Here is a 20,162-nt window from a genome sequence, read left to right as displayed (position 1 = left end):
ATATAGACATATTTTAGAGTGTAGATTCACTCATTTTGCTCCGTATGTAGTCACTTGGTGAAATGTCTAGAAAGACAAATATTTAGGATGGAGGGAGTACTTGTTAGCGCAGCTGCACTATTTGGTTGTAGCGAGCGCACCCATCCAAGCCGTCCGATCTCAGAATTCTTAATGCGATTGCATTGCTACTAGTCTCCCGCGTTTCAAAAGACTACAAAAGAGAAAAAACACTTGGTCGGCTGGTCCCCTCGCGTCATCACGTTCCTCTCCGCCTCACTATTCAGCAAGATCCCACGTGCATGCATTTATTTGGGCTTGAACATTTTCTAAAATCCGGAACTTTTCACTCGAGTGTCGAAATTCAAATCCGTTTTCACCATTGTGTTTGTCGCGATGAGTTCTTCAAAACTAGATCCCATATGGGTTTCGACAAACCTTTTTTTAAAAACAACTCTGGATGCCGCGGAGGCAACTTTAGTGCTATAAAAAAGCAACTTCATTTTTGTCTCCGTAGTATGATCGCCTATCAATGAAAATCTCGTTGAAGTTGACTACCATCACTACCAAGTTAATTAGCTTCACCCTTTAAGTTTCAAGTAGTCTATCATAACTAGCTTCGCCTCTAAGTTTATAGTATTGTAGGCAATTTAGTTTTCAAGGTAGGCTAACATTATCCTAAAGTGGCTACCATGACTAGTTAGTAGCTTAACATCATCCGACATACAACTTAGTTTCATACATAGGCGACTTTGGATCTAAGTTGCTAACGCTACTGAGCGCACGCTTGTTCTCTAGCCAGGTCTCGGGTGTTAGTGAAAAGTTTCATAGGGGGCGGATTAGACAATTGCCCACAAACCTATGCAAGTTCTTAATTTCGATCGAGTTTCCTGCGAAAATCATTAAACTCTTCTGATATAATGATGGAAAACACACATGAGTTGGCTAGCCAGGTCGCGACTAGCTCTTCAAAACTAAACCTCACATGGATATGTTTCTTTGATTTTTTTTCAAAAGCAACATCGATACTAGATGAGGCAACTTTAGTGCTAAATAGAAGCAACTTCACTCCTAAAAATAACTAACTAACAACAATAAGCAACTAACTAATAATCCAAAACAACTTCGAAACAGAGGTAGATAATATCACATCACCTTTATAAGCAACTTTCCATCGACAAGAGGCAACTTTAGTGCTAAAAGTTGGCAACTTCACTAATTTTGTGTCCTAGTTAATTTTGTCTAACATTCTCCTAACTTCCTCACCGATACTTCTAAATTTCCTATTGTTCTTGCTCGTATGTCGTTGTTTTTAAATTGCCTATAATACTATGATGTTGTCTACTGATGATGCTCTTGTGTTTGTTATTGCTAGTTATGGTAGGCAACATGATGATGAATCTTGGCCATTTCAAAGTATTTAGGCAACTTATAAAAACAATGATAAATAACTTCATAATATTATAGGCAACCATTTTTGCAAACTTAGGCAATTGAGCAGCAATTGTAGGCAACTAATTACCAATAGCAGGCAACTAGACATCAATTATAGGCAATTTATAGCATTTATAGGCAATTGAACATCAATCGTAGGCAACTAAGCATCAACAATAGGCAATTGAGCAACCGTAATACACAAGTTGGGATAACTCTACTGAGACAAAAAGATGGGCTGTCAAAAAGGTAGAGGAGGTAGGATGGGCAGTTGCTTTGTATGTAGCACTAAAGATGCCTTATGTTTTGTGTGATTTTTTTTCTTCGTTTTTACGCAAACCAACCTAATAGTCAGTCCAACTAGGCCAAAAAGAAGAAGTTGCTTCCCTATAGCACTATAGTTACCTCAATTGCATCCAAAGTTGCCCTAATAAAGAAGTTTGACGAAACCTACTCAGATGGGGTCTAGTTTTGAAGAACTCGTCGTCAGAAACCTGGCAGTAAAAATGGAACTGGATTTCGATGCTTGAATCAAAAGTTATGGCTTTTACAACTTTTTAAACCACCAAATAAATGTACATGAGGATAGGATCTAGGCTGATTCAATCGGCGCCCATGTGCACTACGGGATGTGGCTAGATAATTTTCTTTTCTAGCGTAGACAACTGAACACAAGGATATGTACTTACTGAAGGAAATATGCCCTAGAGGCAATAATAAAGTTATTATTTATTTTCTTATTTCATGGTAAATGTTTATTATTCATGCTAGAATTGTATTAACCGGAAACATAATATATGTGTGAATACATAGACAAACATAATGTCACTAGTATGCCTCTACTTGACTAGCTCGTTAATCAAAGATGGTTAAGTTTTCTAACCATAGGCATGAGTTATTATTTGATTAACGGGATTACATCATTAGGAGAATGATGTGATTGACTTGACCCATTCCGTTAGCTTAGCACTTGATCGTTTAGTATGTTGCTATTGCTTTCTTCATGACTTATACATGTTCCTATGACTATGAGATTATGCAACTCCCGTTTACCGGAGGAACACTTTGTGTGCTACCAAACGTCACAACGTAACTGAGTGATTATAAAGGAGCTCTACAGGTGTCTCTGAAGGTACATGTTGAGTTGGCGTATTTCGAGATTAGGATTTGTCACTACGATTGTCGGAGAGGTATCTCTAGACCCTCTCGGTAATACACATCACTATAAGCCTTGCAAGCAATGTGACTAATGAGTTAGTTGTGGGATAATGCATTACATAATGAGTAAAGAGATGTGCTGGTAACGAGATTGAACTAGGTATTGAGATACCGATGATCGAATCTCGGGCAAGTAACATACGGATGACAAAGGGAACAACGTATGTTGTTATGCGGTTTGACCGATAAAGATCTTCGTAGAATATGTAGGAGCCAATATGAGCATCCAGGTTTCGCTATTGGTTATTGCCCGGAAACATGTCTCGGTCATGTCTACATAGTTCTCGAACCCGTAGGGTCCGCATGCTTAAAGTTAGATGATGGTTATATTATGAGTTTATGTGTTTTGATGTACCGAAGATAGTTCGGAGTCCCGGATGTGATCACGGACATGACGAGGAGTCTCGAAATGGCCGAGACATGAAGATTGATATAGGACGACTATATTCGGACAACGGAATGGTTCCGGGGGTTATCGGATGTATACCGGAGTACTGGGGGGTTACCAAACCCCCTCGGGGGTTAATGGGCCTCATGGGCCCTAAGTGGAGAAGAGGAGGGGCGGCCAGGGCTGGCCGCGCCCCCCTCCCCCTCTAGTCTGAATAGGACAAGGAGAGGGGGGTGGCGCCCTGTTGGGGAACGTAGTAATTTAAAAAAAAATCCTACGCACACACAAGATCATGGTGATGCATAGCAACGAGAGGGGAGAGTATTGTCCACGTAACCTCGTAGACCGAAAGCGGAAGCGTTATAACAACGCGGTTGATGTAGTCGTACGTCTTCACGATCCCTAGGGGCTGCCTTGTTGGAGAAGGAAGGGGGAAGGGGGAAAGAGGAAAGGGGGGCGCCGCCCCCCCTTCCTTGTCCTATTCGGACTAGGGGCGGAGGGGGCGCACGGCCTGCCCTCCTCTTCTCCCTTAGGGCCCATGTAGGCCCATTAACCCCCGGGAGGGTTCCGGTAACCCCCCGGTACTCCGGTAAAATCCTGATTTCACCCGGAACGATTCCGATATCCAAATATAGGCTTCCAATATATCAATATTTATGTGTCGACCATTTCGAGACTCCTCGTCATGTCCGTGATCACATCCGGGACTCCGAACAACCTTCGGTACATCAAAAACTATAAACTCATAATACAACTGTCATCGTAACGTTAAGCGTGCGGACCCTACGGGTTCGAGAACTATGTAGACATGACCTAGAACAGTTTCCGGTCAATAACCAATAGCGAAACCTGGATGCTCATATTGGATCCTACATATTCTACGAAGATCTTTTATCGGTCAAACCGCATAACAACATACGTTATTCCCTTTGTCATCGGTATGTTACTTGCTCGAGATTCGATCGTCGGTATCCAATACCTAGTTTAATCTTGTTACCGGCAAGTCTCTTTACTCGTTACGTAATGCATCATTCCGCAACTAACTCATTAGCTACATTGCTTGCAAGGCTTATAGTGATGTGCATTACCGAGAGGGCCCAGAGATACCTCTCCGACAATCGGAGTGACAAAACCTAATCTCGAAATAGGCCAACTCAACATGTACCTTTGGAGACACCTGTAGAGCTCCTTTATAATCACCCAGTTATGTTGTGACATTTGGTAGCACACAAAGTGTTCCTCCGATAAACGGGAGTTGCATAATCTCATAGTTATAGGAACTTTGTATAAGTCATGAAGAAAGCAATAACAACATACTAAACAATCAAGTGCTAAGCTAACAGAATGGGTCAAGTCAATCACATCATTCTCCTAATGATGTGATCCCATTAATCAAATGACAACACATGTCTATGGTTAGGAAACATAACCATCTTTGATCAATGAGCTAGTCAAGTAGAGGCATACTAGTGACATTAAGTTTGTCTATGTATTCACACATGTATCATGTTTCCGGTTAATACAATTATAACATGAATAATAAACATTTATCATGATATGAGGAAATAAATAATAACTTTATTATTGCCTCTAGGGCATATTTCCTTTAGTCTCCCACTTGCACTAGAATCAATAATCTAGATTACACAGTAATGATTCTAACACCCTTGGAGTCTTGGTGCTGATCATGTTTTGCTCATGGAAGAGGCTTAGTCAACGGGTCTGCAACATTCAGATCCGTATGTATCTTGCAAATCTCTATGTCTCCCACCTGGACTTGGTCCCAGATGGAATTGAAGCGTCTTTTGATATGCTTGGTCCTCTTGTGAAATCTGGATTCCTTTGCCAAGGCAATTGCACCAGTATTGTCACAGAAGATCTTCATTGGTCCCGATGCACTAGGTATGACACCTAGATCTGAAATGAACTCCTTCATTTGCTGCTTCCGAAGCAGCTATGTACTCCGCTTCGCATGTAGATCCCGCCACGACGCTTTGTTTAGAACTGCACCAACTGACAGCTCCACTGTTCAATATAAACACGTATCCGGTTTGCGATTTAGAATCATCCGAATCAGTGTCAAAGCTTGCATTGACGTAACCATTTACGACTAGCTCTTTGTCTCCTCCATAAACGAGAAACATATCCTTAGTCCTTTTCAGGCATTTCAGGATATTCTTGACCGCTGTCCAGTGATCCACTCCTGGATTACTTTGGTACCTCCCTGCTAAACTTATTGCTAAGCATACATCAGGTCTGGTACACAACATTGCATACATGATAGAGCCTATGGCTGAAGCATAGGGAACATCTTTCATTTTCTCTCTATCTTCTGCTGTGGTCGGGCATTGAGTCTGACTAAACTTCACACCTTGTAATACAGGCAAGAACCCTTTATTTGCCTGATCCATTTTGAACTTTTTCAAAACTTTATCAAGGTATGTGCTTTGTGAAAGTCCAATTAAGCATCTTGATCTATCTCTATAGATCTTGATGCCCAATATGTAAGCCGCTTCACCGAGGTCTTTCATTGAAAAACTTTTATTCAAGTATCCCTTTATGCTATCCAGAAATTCTATATCATTTCCAATTAACAATATGTCATCTACATATAATATCAGAAATGCTACAGAGCTCCCACTCACTTTCTTGTAAATACACGCTTCTCCAAAAGTCTGTATAAAACCATATGCTTTGATCACACTATCAAAGCGTTTATTCCAAGTCCGAGATTCTTGCACCAGTCCATAAATGGATCGCTGGAGCTTGCACACTTTGTTAGCACCTTTTGGATCGACAAAACCTTCTGGTTGCATCATATACAACTCTTCTTCCAGAAATCCATTCAGGAACGCAGTTTTGACATCCATTTGCCATATTTCATAATCATAAAATGTGGCAATCACTAACATGATTCGGACAGACTTAAGCATCGCTACGGGTGAGAAAGTCTCATCGTAGTCAACCCCTTGAACTTGTCGAAAACCTTTTGCAACAAGTCGAGCTTTGTAGATAGTTATATTACCATCAGCGTCAGTCTTCTTCTTGAAAATCCATTTATTCTCGATGGCTTGCCGATCATCGGGCAAGTCAACCAAAGTCCATACTTTGTTCTCATACATGGATCACATCTCAGATTTCATGGCCTCAAGTTATTTTGCGGAATCTGGGCTCATCATCGATTCCTCATAGTTCGTAGGTTCGTCATGGTCAAGTAACATGACTTCCAGAATAGGATTACCATACCACTCTGGTGTGGATCTTACTCTGGTTGACCTACGAGGTTCGGTAGTAACTTGATCTGAAGTTTCATGATCAATATCATTAGCTTCCTCACTGATTGGTGTAGTTGTCACAGGACCGGTTTCTTGTGATGAACTACTTTCCAATAAGGGAGCAGGTACAGTTACCTCATCAAGTTCTACTTTCCTCCTACTCACTTCTTTCGAGAGAAACTCCTTCTCTAGAAAGGATCCGAATTTAGCAACAAAAATCTTGCCTTCAGATCTATGATAGAAGGTGTACCCAATAATCTCTTTTGGGTATCCTATGAAGACACATTGCTCCAATTTGGGTTCGAGCTTATCTGGTTGAAGTTTCTTCACATAAGCATCGCAGCCCCAAACTTTAAGAAACGACAACTTTGTTTTCTTGCCAAACCATAGTTCATAAGGCGTCGTCTCAACGGATTTTGATGGTGCCCTATTTAACGTGAATGCGGCCGTCTCTAAAGCATAACCCCAAAACGATAGCGGTAAATCAGTAAGAGACATCATAGATCGCACCATATCGAGTAAAGTACGATTACAACGTTCGGACACACCATTTCGTTGTGGTGTTCCAGGTGGCGTGAGTTACGAAACTATTCCGCATTGTTTCAAATGTAAACCAAACTCGTAACTCAAATATTCTCCTCCACGATCAGATCGTAGAAATTTTATTTTCTTGTTATGATGATTTTCCACTTCACTCTGAAATTCTTTGAACTTTTCAAATGTCTTAGACTTGTGTTTCATCAAGTAGATATACCCATATCTGCTCAAATCATCTGTGAAGGTGAGAAAATAACGATACCCGCCGCGAGCTTCAATATTCATTGGACTACATACATCAGTATGTATGATTTTCAATAAATCAGTTGCTCGCTCCATAGTTCCGGAGAACGGCGTTTTAGTCATCTTGCCCATGAGGCACGGTTCGCAAGTACCAAGTGATTCATAATCAAGTGATTTCAGAAGTCCATTAGTATGGAGTTTCTTCATGCGCTTTACACCGATATGACCTAAACGGCAGTGCCACAAATAAGCTGCACTATCATTATCAACTCTGCATCTTTTGGCTTCAACATTATGAATATGTGTATCACTACTATCGAGATTCAATAAAAATAGACCACTCTTCAAGGGTGCATGACCATAAAAGAGATTACTCATATAAATAGAACAACCATTATTCTCTGATTTAAATGAATAACCGTCTCGCATCAAACAAGATCCAGATATAATGTTCATGCTTAACGCTGGCACCAAATAACAATTATTTAGGTCTAAAACTAATCCCGATGGTAGATGTAGAGGTAGCGTGCCGACCGTGATCACATCGACTTTGGAACCATTTCCCATGCGCATCGTCACCTCGTCCTTAGCCAATCTTCGCTTAATCCGTAGTCCCTGTTTTGAGTTGCAAATATTAGCAACAGAACCAGTATCAAATACCTAGGTGCTACTGCGAGCATTAGTAAGGTACACATCAATACCATGCATATCACATATACCTTTGTTCACTTTGCCATCCTTCTTATCCAACAAATACTTGAGGCAGTTCCGCTTCCAGTGTCCAGTCTGCTTGCAGTAGAAGCACTCAGTCTCAGGCTTAGGTCCAGACTTGGGTTTCTTCTCTTGAATAACAACTTGTTTGCTATTCTTCTTGAAGTTCCCCTTCTTCTTCCCTTTGCCCCTTTTCTTGAAACCAGTGGTCTTATTGACCATCAACACTTGATGCTCCTTCTTGATTTCTACCTCCCTAGCCTTTAGCATTGCGAAGAGCTCGGGAATAGTCTTGTCCATCCCTTGCATATTATAGTTCATCACGAAGCTCTTGTAGCTTGGTGGCAGTGATTGGAGAATTCTGTCAATGACACTATCATCAGGAAGATTAACTCCCAGTTGAATCAAGTGATTATTATACCCAGACATTTTGAGTATATGTTCACTGACAAAACTATTCTCCTCCATCTTACAGCTATAGAACTTATTGGAGACTTCATATCTCTCAATCTGGGCATTTGTTTGAAATATTAACTTCAACTCCTGGAACATCTCATATGCTCCATGACGTTCAAAACGTCGTTGAAGACCCGGTTCCAAGCCGTAAAGCATGGCACACTGAACTATCGAGTAGTCATCAGCTTTGCTCTGCCAGACGTTCTTAACATCGTCAGTTGCATCTGCAACAGGCCTGGCACCCAGCGGTGCTTCCAGGACGTAATTCTTCTGTGCAGCAATGAGGATAATCCTCAGGTTACGGACCCAGTCCGTGTAATTTCTACCATCATCTTTCAACTTAGCTTTCTCAAGGAACGCATTAAAGTTCAACGGAACAACAACACGAGCCATCTATCTACAATCAACATAGACATGCAAAACACTATCAGGTACTAAGTTCATGATAAGTCTAAGTTCAATTAATCATATTACTAAAGAACTCCCACTTAGATAAACATCTCTCTAGTCATCTAGGTGATCACGTGATCCAAATCAACTAAACCATGTCTGATCATCACGTGAGATGGAGTAGTTTCAATGGTGAACATCACTATGTTGATCATATCTACTATATGATTCACGTTCGACCTTTCGGTCTTCGTGTTCTGAGGCCATATATGTATATGCTAGGCTCGTCAAGTTTAACCTGAGTATTCCGCGTGTGCAACTATTTTGCACCCGTTGTATTTGAACGTAGAGCCTATCACACCCGATCATCACGTGGTGTCTCAGCACGAAGAACTTTCGCAATGGTGCATACTCAGGGAGAACACTTCTTGATAATTAGTGAGAGATCATCTTAAAATGCTACCGTCAATCAAAGCAAGATAAGATGCATAAAAGATAAACATCACATGCAATCAATATAAGTGATATGATATGGCCATCATCATCTTGTGCTTGTGATCTCCATCTCCGAAGCACCGTCGTGATCACCATCGTCACCGGCGCGACACCTTGATCTCCATTGTAGCATCGTTGTTGTTACGCCATCTATTGCTTCTACGACCATCACTACCGCTTAGTGATAAAGTAAAGCAATTACAGGGCGTTTGCATTTCATACAATAAAGCGACAACCATATGGCTCATGCCAGTTGCCGATAACTTCGGTTACAAAACATGATCATCTCATACAATGAAATATAGCATCACGTCTTGACCATATCACATCACAACATGCCCTGCAAAAACAAGTTAGACGTCCTCTACTTTGTTGTTGCAAGTTTTACGTGGCTGCTACGGGCTGAGCAAGAACCGTTCTTACCTACGCATCAAAACCACAACGATAGTTCGTCAAGTTAGTGCTGTTTTAACCTTCTCAAGGACCGGGCGTAGCCACACTCGGTTCAAATAAAGTTGGAGAAACTGGCACCCGCCAGCCACCTGCGTGCAAAGCACGTCGGTAGAACCAGTCTCGCGTAAGCGTACGGTAATGTCGGTCCGGGCCGCTTCATCCAACAATACCCCCGAACCAAAGTATGACATGCTGGTAAGCAGTATGACTTGTATCGCCCACAACTCACTTGTGTTCTACTCGTGCATATAACATCAACGCATAAAACCTAGGCTCGGATGCCACTGTTGGGGAACGTAGTAATTTCAAAAAAATTCCTACGCACACGCAAGATCATGGTGATGCATAGCAACGAGAGGGGAGAGTATTGTCCATGTACCGTCGTAGACCGAAAGTGGAAGCGTTATAACAACGCGGTTGATGTAGTCGTACGTCTTCACGATCCGACCGATCCAAGTACCAAACGTATGGCACCTCCGAGTTCAGCACACGTTCAGCTCGATGACGATCCCCGGACTTCGATCCAGCAGGATGTTGGGGAAGAGTTCCGTCAGCACGACGGCGTGGTGACGATGATGATGGTCTACCGACACAGGGCTTCGCCTAAGCACCGCAACGATACGACCGAGGTGGTATATGGTGGAGGGGGGCACCGCACACGGCTAAGGAACGATCACGAAGATCAACTTGTGTGTTATGAGGTGCCCCCCTGCCCCCGTATATAAAGGAGGGAGGGGGGAGGTGCGGCCGGCCCCTAGGGGTGCGCCTGGAGGAGTCCTACTCCCACCGGGAGTAGGACTCCCCCCTCTTGCCTTGTTGGAGAAGGAAGGGGGAAGGGGGAAAGAGGAAAGGGGGGCGCCGCCCCCCCCTTCCTTGTCCTATTCGGACTAGGGGGGAGGGGGCGCGCGGCCTGCCCTGGCCGGCCCTCCTCTTCTCCCTTAGGGCCCATGCAGGCCCATTAACCCCCGGGAGGGTTCCGGTAACCCCCCGGTACTCCGGTAAAATCCCGATTTCACCCGGAACGATTTCGATATCCAAATATAGGCTTCGAATATATCAATCTTTATGTCTCGACCATTTCGAGACTCCTCGTCATGTGCGTGATCACATCCGGGACTCCGAACAACCTTTGGTACATCAAAAACTATAAACTCATAATACAACTGTCATCGTAACGTTAAGCGTGCGGACCCTACGGGTTCGAGAACTATGTAGACATGACCTAGAACAGTTTCCGGTCAATAACTAATAGCGGAATCTGGATGCTCATATTGGCTCCTACATATTCTACGAAGATATTTTATCGGTCAAACCGCATAACAACATACGTTGTTCCCTTTGTTATTGGTATGTTACTTGCTCGAGATTCGATCGTCGGTATCCAATACCTAGTTTAATCTCGTTACCGGCAAGTCTCTTTACTTGTTACGTAATGCATCATTCCGTAACTAACTCATTAGCTACATTGCTTGCAAGGCTTATAGTGATGTGCATTACCGAGAGGGCCCAGAGATACCTCTCCGACAATCGGAGTGACAAAACCTAATCTTGAAATACACCAACTCAACATGTACCTTTGGAGACACCTGTAGAGCTCCTTTATAATCACCCAGTTACGTTGTGACGTTTGGTAGCACAGAAAGTGTTCCTCCGGTAAACGGGAGTTGCATAATCTCATAGTTATAGGAACTTTGTATAAGTCATGAAGAAAGCAATAGCAATATACTAAACGATCAAGTGCTAAGCTAACGGAATGGGTCAAGTCAATCACATCATTCTCCTAATGATGTGATCCCATTAATCAAATGACAACACATGTCTATGGTTAGGAAACATAACCATCTTTGATCAATGAGCTAGTCAAGTAGAGGCATACTAGTGACATTAAGTTTGTCTATGTATTCACACATGTATCATGTTTCCGGTTAATACAATTATAGCATGAATAATAAACATTATTATGATACGAGGAAATAAATAATAACTTTATTATTGCCTCTAGGGCATATTTCCTTCACGCCCCCCTTCCTTCCTCTCCTCTCTCCCTTCCTTCCCCTCTCCTACTTGGACTAGGAAAGGAGGGAGTCCTACTCCCGGTGGGAGTAGGACTCCTCCCTGGCGCGCCTCCTCCTGGCCAGTCGCCCCCTCCCCCTTGATCCTTTATATATGGGGGCAGGGGGGCACCTGTAGACACAACAATTGATCATTGATCTCTTAGCCGTGTGCGGTGCCCCCCTCCACCCTATTCCACCTCGATAATATTGTAGCGGTGCTTAGGCGAAGCTTTGCGTTGGTAGAACATCATCATCGTCACCACACCGTCATGCTGACGGAACTCTCCCTCAAAGCTCGGCTGGATCGGAGTTCGAGGGTCGTCATCGAGCTGAACGTGTGCTGAACTCGGAGGTGCCGTACGTTCGGTACTTGGATCGGTTGGATCGTGAAGATGTATGACTACATCAACCGCGTTGTGCTAACGCTTCCGCTTTCGGTCTACAAGGGTACGTGGATACACTCTCCCCTCTCGTTGCTATGCATCACCATGATCTTGCGTGTGCGTAGGATTTTTTTTAAATTACTACGTTCCCCAACAGTGGCATCCGAGCCTGGTTTATGCATAGATGTTATATGCACGAGTAGAACACAAGTGAGTTGTGGGCGATACAAGTCATACTGCTTACCAGCATGTCATACTTTGGTTCGGCAGTATTGTTGGATGAAGCGGCCCAGACCGACATTACGTGTACGCTTACGCGAGACTGGTTCTACCGACTTGCTTTGCACATAGGTGGCTGGCGGGTGTCAGTTTCTCCAATTTGAGTTGAACCAAGTGTGGCTACGCCCGGTCCTTGAGAAGGTTAAAACAACACTAACTTGACGAACTATCGTTGTGGTTTTGATGCATAGGTAAGAACGGTTCTTGCTCAGCCCGTAGCAGCCACGTAAAACTTGCAACAACAAAGTAGAGGACATCTAACTTGTTTTTGCAGGGCATGTTGTGATGTGATATGGTCAAGACGTGATGCTATCTTTTATTGTATGAGATGATCATGTTTTATAACCGAGTTATCGGCAACTGGCAGGAGCCATATGGTTGCCGCTTTATTGTATGCAATGCAATCGCCCTGTAATTGCTTTACTTTATCACTAATTGGTAGTGATAGTCGTAGAAGCAATAGGTGGCGAAACGACAACGATGCTACGATGGAGGTCAAGGTGTCGCGCTGGCGACGATGGTGATCATAACGATGCTTCGGAGATGGAGATCAAAAGCACAAGATGATGATGGCCATATCATATCACTTATATTGATTGCATGTGATGTTTATCCTTTATGCATCTTATTTTGCTTTGTTTGACGGTAGCATTATAAGATGATCTCTCACTAAATTTCAAGGTATAAGTGTTCTCCCTGAGTATGCACCGTTGCGAAAGTTCTTCGTGCTGAGACACCACATGATGATTGGGTGTGATAGGCTCTACGTTCAAATACAACGGGTGCAAAACAGTTGCGCACGCGGAATACTCAGGTTAAACTTGACGAGCCTAGCATATACAGATATGGCCTCGTAACACTGAGACCGAAAGGTCGAGCGTGAATCATATAGTAGATATGATCAACATAATGATGTTCACCATTGAAAACTACTCCATCTCACGTGATGATCGGACATGGTTTAGTTGATTTGGATCATGTGATCACTTAGATGATTAGAGGGATGTCTATCTGAGTGGGAGTTCTTAAGTAATATGATTATTTGAACTTTAATTTATCATGAACTTAGTCTTGGTAGTATTTTGCAAATTATGTTGTAGATCAATAGCTCGCATTATAGCTTCCCTATGTTTTTATATGTTCCTACAGAAAAAACTATGTTGAAAGATGATAGTAGCAATGATGCGGACTTGGTCCGGGTTCTGAGGTTTATCCTCATTGCTGCACAGAAGAATTATGTCCTTGATGCACCACTAGGTGACAGACCTATTGCAGGAGCAGATGCATACATTATGAACGTTTGGCTAGCTCAATATGATGACTACTTGATAGTTTTGTGCACCATGCTTTATGGCTTAGAACCGGGGCTACAAAAACGTTTTTTGAAATGTCACGGAACATATGAGATGTTTCAAGAGATGAAATTGGTATTTCAGACTCATGCCCGTGTCAAGAGGTATGAGACCTCTGACAAATACTTCACCTAAAAGATGGAGGAGAATTGCCTAACTAGTGAGCAAGTACTTAGATTGTCTGAGTACTACAATCGCTTGAATCAAGTGGGAGTTAATCTTCCAGATAAGATAGTGATTGGGAGAGTTCTCTAGTCACCATCACCAGGTTACTGGAACTTCGTGATGAACTATAATGCAAGGGATGACGAAAACGATTCCTGAGCTCTTCGTGATGCTGAAATCGACAAAGGTAGAAATCAAGAAAAGAGCATCAAGTGTTGATGATTGACAAGACCACTAGTTTCAAGAAAAGGGCAAAGGAAAAGAAAGGGAACTTCAAGTAGAATGGCAAGCAAGTTGTCACTCCCATGAAGAAGCCTAAAGCTGGACCAAAGCCTGAAACTAAGTGCTTCTATTGCAAAGGAAATGGACACTGGAAGTGGAAATGCCCTGAATATTTGGTGGATAAGAGGATGGCAAAGTGAACAAGGGTATATTTGATATACATGTTTATGATGTGTACCTTACTAGTGTTTATAGTAGCCCCTGAGTATTTGATACTTGTTCGGTTGCTAAGATTAGTAACTCGAAACAGAGTTACAGAATAAACAGAAACTAGTTGAGGGTGAAGTAACGATGTTTGTTGGAAGTGGTTCCAAGATTGATATGATCATCATCGCACACTCCCTATACTTTCGGGATTAGTGTCTAACCTAAATAAATGTTATTTGGCATTTGTGTTGAGCATGAATATGATTTGATCATGTTTATTGCAATACGATTATTCATTTAGAATCAGAGAATAATGGTTGTTTTGTTTACATGAATAAAACCTTCGATGGTCATACACCCAATGAAAATAGTTTGTTGGATCTCGATTGTAGTGATACACATATTCATAATATTGATGCCAAAAGATGCAAAGTTGATAATGATAGTGCAACTTATTTGTGGCACTGCCGTTTGGGTCATAAAGCTGTAAAGCGCATGAAGAAACTCCATAAATATGGATTTTTGGAATCACTTGGTTATGAATCATTTGATGCTTGCGAACCATGCCTTTTGGGCAAGATGACTAAAACTCCATTCTCCGGAACAATGGAACGAGATACTGACTTATTGGAAATAAAACATACCGATGTATGCCATCCAATGAGTGTTGATGCTCATGGCAAGTATCGTTATTTTTTGACCTTCACAGATGATTTGAGTAGATATGGGTATATCTACTTAATGAAACATAAGTCTGAAACATTTGAAAAGTTCAAAGAATTTCAGAGTGAAGTGGAAGATCATCATAACAAGAAAATAAAATTTTCTGCGATTTGATCACGGAGACAAATATTTGAGTTATGAGTTTGGTCTTCAATTAAAACAATGTGGAATAGTTTCACAAACTCATGCCACCTGGAACAGCACAACTTAATGGTGTGTCCGAACGTCATAACCGTACTTTATTGGATATAGTGCAATCTATGATGTCCCTTACCGATTTACCACTATCATTTTAGGGTTATGTATTAGAGACAGCTGCATTCACTTTAAAAAGGGCACCATCTAAATCCGTTGAGATGACGCCTTATGAACTGTGGTTTGGTAAGAAACCAAATTTGTTGTTTCTTAAAAGTTTGGGGCTGCAATGCTTATGTGAAAAAATTTCAACCTGATAAGCTCGAACCCAAATCGGAGAAGTGCGTCTTCATAGGATACCCAAAAGGAAACTATTGGGTACACCTTCTATCACAGATCCAAAGGCAAGATATTCATTGCTAAGAATGGATCCTTTCTAGAGAAGGAGTTTCTCTCGAAAGAAGTGAGTGGGAGGAAAGTAGAACTTGATGAGGTAATTGTACCTTCTCCCTTGTTGGAAAGTAGTTCATCACAGAAATAAGTTCCAGTGATTCCTACACCAATTAGTGAGGAAGTTAATGATGATGATCATGAAACTTCAGATCAAGTTGCTACCGAACCTCGTAGGTCTTCCAGAGTAAGATCCGCACCAGAGTGGTATGGTAGTCCTATTCTGGAAGTCATGTTACTAGACCATGATGAACCTACGAACTATGAGGAAGCGATGATGAGCCCAAATTCTGTGAAATGGCTTGAGGCCATAAAATCTGAGATAGGATCCATGTATGAGAACAAAGTATGGACTTTGGTTGACTTTCTTGATGATCAGCAAGCCAAGATTAAATAAATGGATCTTCAAGAGGAAGACGGACACTGATAGTAGTGTTACTATCTACAAAGCTCGACTTGGTGCGAAAGGTTTTCAACAAGTTCAAGGTGTTGAATACGATGATATTTTCTCACTCGTAACGATGCTTAAGTCTATCTGAATCATGTTAGCAATTGCCACATTTTATGAAATCTGGCAAATGGATGTCAAAACTGCATTCCTTAAATGGATATTTCTTAAAGAAGTGTTGTATATGATACAACCAGAAGGTTTTGTCAATCCTAAAGATTCTAACAAAATGTGCAAGCTCCATCAATCCATCAATGGACTGGTGCAAGCATCTTGGAGTTGGAATATACGCTTTGATAAGTTGATTAACGCATATGGTTTTATACAGTCTTTGGGAAAGGCCTGCATTTACAAGAAAGTGAGTGGGAACTCTGTAGCATTTCTAATACTATATGTAGATGACATATTGTTGATTGGAAATGATATAGAAATTCTGGATAGCATAAAAGGATACTTGAATAAGAGTTTTCCAAAGAAAGACCTGGGTGAAGCTGCTTACACATTGAGCATCAAGATCTATAGAGATAGATCAAGACGCTTGATAAGTTTTTTCAATGAGTACATACCTTGATAAGATGTTGAAGTAGTTCAAAATAGAACAATCAAAGAAGGAGTTCTTGCCTGTCTTGCAAGGTGTGAAGTTGAGTAAGACTCAAAACCCGACCATGGCAGAAAATAGAAAGAGAATGAAAAGGCATTCCCTATGCCTCAGTCATAGGTTCTATAAAGTATGTTGTGTTGTGTACCAGTCCTATTGTGTACCTTATCATAAGTTTGGCAAGGGGGTACAATAGTGATCTAAGAGTAGATCAATGGACAACAGTCAAAATTATCCTTAGTGAGGACTAAGGAAATATTTCTCGATTATGGAAGTGATAAAAGAGCTCGTCGTAAAGATTTACGTCGATGCAAGCTTTTACACCGATCCAGATGAATCTAAATCTCAATGTAGATACATATTGAAAGTGGGAGAAATTAGCTAGAGTAGCTCCATGCAGAGCATTGTAGACATAGAATATTTGCAAAATACATACGGCTCTGAATTTGACAGACCCGTTGACTAAAATTCTCTCACGAGCAAAACATGATCACACCTTAGTACTCTTTGGGTGTTAATCACATAGCGATGTGAACTAGATTATTGACTCTAGTAAACCCTTTGGGTGTTGGTCACATGACGATGTGAGCTATGGGTGTTAATCACATACAGATGTGAATATTTGTTTTAAATCACATGGTGATGTGAACTAGATTATTGACTCTAGTGCAAGTGGGAGACTGAAGGAAATATGCCCTAGAGGCAATAATAAAGTTATTATTTATTTCCTTATTTCATGGTAAATGTTTATTATTCATGCTAGAATTGTATTAACCGGAAACATAATACATGTGTGAATACATAGACAAACATAATGTCACTAGTATGCCTCTACTTGACTAGCTCGTTAATCAAAGATGGTTAAGTTTCCTAACCATAGACATGAGTTGTTATTTGATTAACGGGATCACATCATTAGGAGAATGATGTGATTGACTTGACCCATTCCATTAGTTTAGCACTTGATCGTTTAGTATGTTGCTATTGCTTTCTTCATGACTTATACATGTTCCTATGACTATGAGATTATGCAACTCCCGTTTACCGGAGGAACACTTTGTGTGCTACCAAAAGTCACAACGTAACTAGGTGATTATAAAGGAGTACTACAGGTGTCTCCGAAGGTACATGTTGAGTTGGCGTATCTCGAGATTAGGATTTTTCACTCCGATTGTCGGAGAGGTATCTCTAGACCCTCTCGGTAATGCACATCACTATAAGCCTTGCAAGCAATGTGACTAATGAGTTAGTTGCGAGATAATGCATTACATAACAAGTAAAGAGACTTGCCGGTAACGAGATTGAACTAGGTATTGAGATATCGATGATCGAATCTCGGGCAAGTAACATACCGATGACAAAGGGAACAACGTATGTTGTTATGCGGTTTGACCGATAAAGATCTTCGTAGAATATGTAGGAGCCAATATGAGCATCCAGGTTCCGCTATTGGTTATTGACCGGAAACATGTCTCGGTCATGTCTACATAGTTCTCGAACCCGTAGTGTCATGGAATTGTCACGTCAGATGTCCTAAGGAACGGACTTCGTCATGGAGCCATCGCAACCAGGAAGATTGAAGGGGTTAATTGGGACAAGAGAGACGAGAGTTTTATACTAGTTCGGCCCCTTATGATGAAGGTAAAAGCCTACGTCTAGTTGTGATGGAATTATTGGGGTTTCGATGACCAGGGAGCAAATACGCTTGCCTGAGTCTCGAGTTGTTGTTACCTGTCCTAAACCGCCGCCGGGTCGTCCCTTTATATATAGAGGTCGAAGCAGCGGCTCTACAGAGTCCCGGCTGGCTTATAAACAATATCCGGCTCGGTCTCTTAATCTTTCTTGTCTTACAATACAAGTTACACTTATACGGCGGTTTATCACTACGGGCCTTAAGTCGCCTCTGGGCCTTGGGCCCTTACTAAGCTGCCGTCTTCAACCTTGAGCGTTGGGCGTCAAGAATGCTTATAGGTATAACCCGTCCCCTCCTGGCGGGTCATACCTAATAGTTATGTCCCCAACATTAAGCCCCAGATTGATTTGAACTGGTTCATGTCAATCTTTGACATTTAAGAAAAAATCGTCTGCTCCTTGCTTATGAAATTTCTGTAACCCGCGATGACGTCATCCTTAAAACTTGTGGTAACCCGCCATGACATCACCTGTCATAAATGCGTGTTTGTCCGATACATCTCAACGGATCTCTTTCTTAATGACCATCCAAAAATTGAGGCGCCTTTGTAGTTGGATAACTGTGTCTTTTGACCTCGTTTTTCGTGCCCATTCAGCAGGTTTTTCCTTATAAATAGACCCGACTAGGTCTCCTATCATTCTCCGTTCGCATCTTCTTCCTCTCGCCCCCATTTGCCCCTGGAGCTCCGCCGCCGTCGCCACTGCGCCCTTCGTCCTCGTCGAGCTTGGCCGCTGCATCGACCTGACCTTGACCAGAGAACGGCAGCGCTCCTCCTCCACAGATCCTCCGTAGTAAGTGCTTCCTCTTTCCGCGCCATAGGTTTGTACTAGGGCTAGTCGTGTTCCTCTGTATGGGCGTAGTTCATCGAAGCTCTTGTGTTTTTTATTGCCATGGCCTCGCCTGATCCAAAGAACCCCATAGATCTGATGCGGTTAGTGTTCTGCATCCATTTTGATTATCAATAGATATCCTTTCCTTGTAAGAAAACCTCATCATAGCATATGAACTTCTCCGCGCCCTGTTGTTAGGTCTAGTAATTTTTCTTTTCTGAACTTTTATTTGATCCAAAATAACTGCTACAAACTATGAAACCTGTTTGTACAACACTTAGGCAAAATCCATACTCTGTCAGATTTATCCAGTCATGGCGACTCTGATCGTCGGCTTATAAGGAAGTAAAGCTCAATTAACAACCTGAACCACCTCTGTCAGTTTAAATACTGCTGACGGCTTATAAAACCTATGGCATCTTAAGTAACCATGACATAATTATCCTTATACCATTAGGCCCCTTCATAAGTCACCATATTTCTTAATCACAGTAAGGGCTTTTATCCTGCCCGGCTTAAATTTGAACTGCCACTTTTTATTTTGTCTTAGGCTTTCAAACAGAATGGCACCCAAGGCACCTACCTCTTGCAACTGGGTGAAATCCATTGTCACGGACAGCACCTTAAATGACTTTGTGACAACCGGCTATCTGCCGAAGAAAGAAGTCATGCATTATCGTGCTCCTAACCCGGATGAAGAAGTTCATCAACCCAAAGAAGGGGAGGTCATTGTTTTCACAGATCATATGAACCGGGGTTTTACTCCTCCTGGTTCAAAGTTCTTCAGAGATGTGCTGAAGTTTTTTGACCTTCACCCACAAGACATTGGACCCAATTCCGTGTCTAATATCTGCAACTTCCAAGTATTCAACGAAGTTTATCTTGGTGAAGAGCCCAATTTACTTCTCTTCAGAGAACTGTTCTACTTGAACCGCCAGACGAAATGCGCCAGCGGGCAGAGCTTGGAACTTGGCGGAGTATCAATCCAGCGCCGCAGAGATGTGATTTTCCCGTATGCTAACCCGC

Source organism: Triticum aestivum, chromosome 1B (genome assembly GCF_018294505.1).
Source record: "Triticum aestivum cultivar Chinese Spring chromosome 1B, IWGSC CS RefSeq v2.1, whole genome shotgun sequence".
In the NCBI taxonomy this organism is placed as follows: domain Eukaryota; kingdom Viridiplantae; phylum Streptophyta; class Magnoliopsida; order Poales; family Poaceae; genus Triticum; species Triticum aestivum.
The sequence above is the reverse complement of the archived record's forward strand: the minus strand, read 5'-3'. Positions refer to the sequence as shown.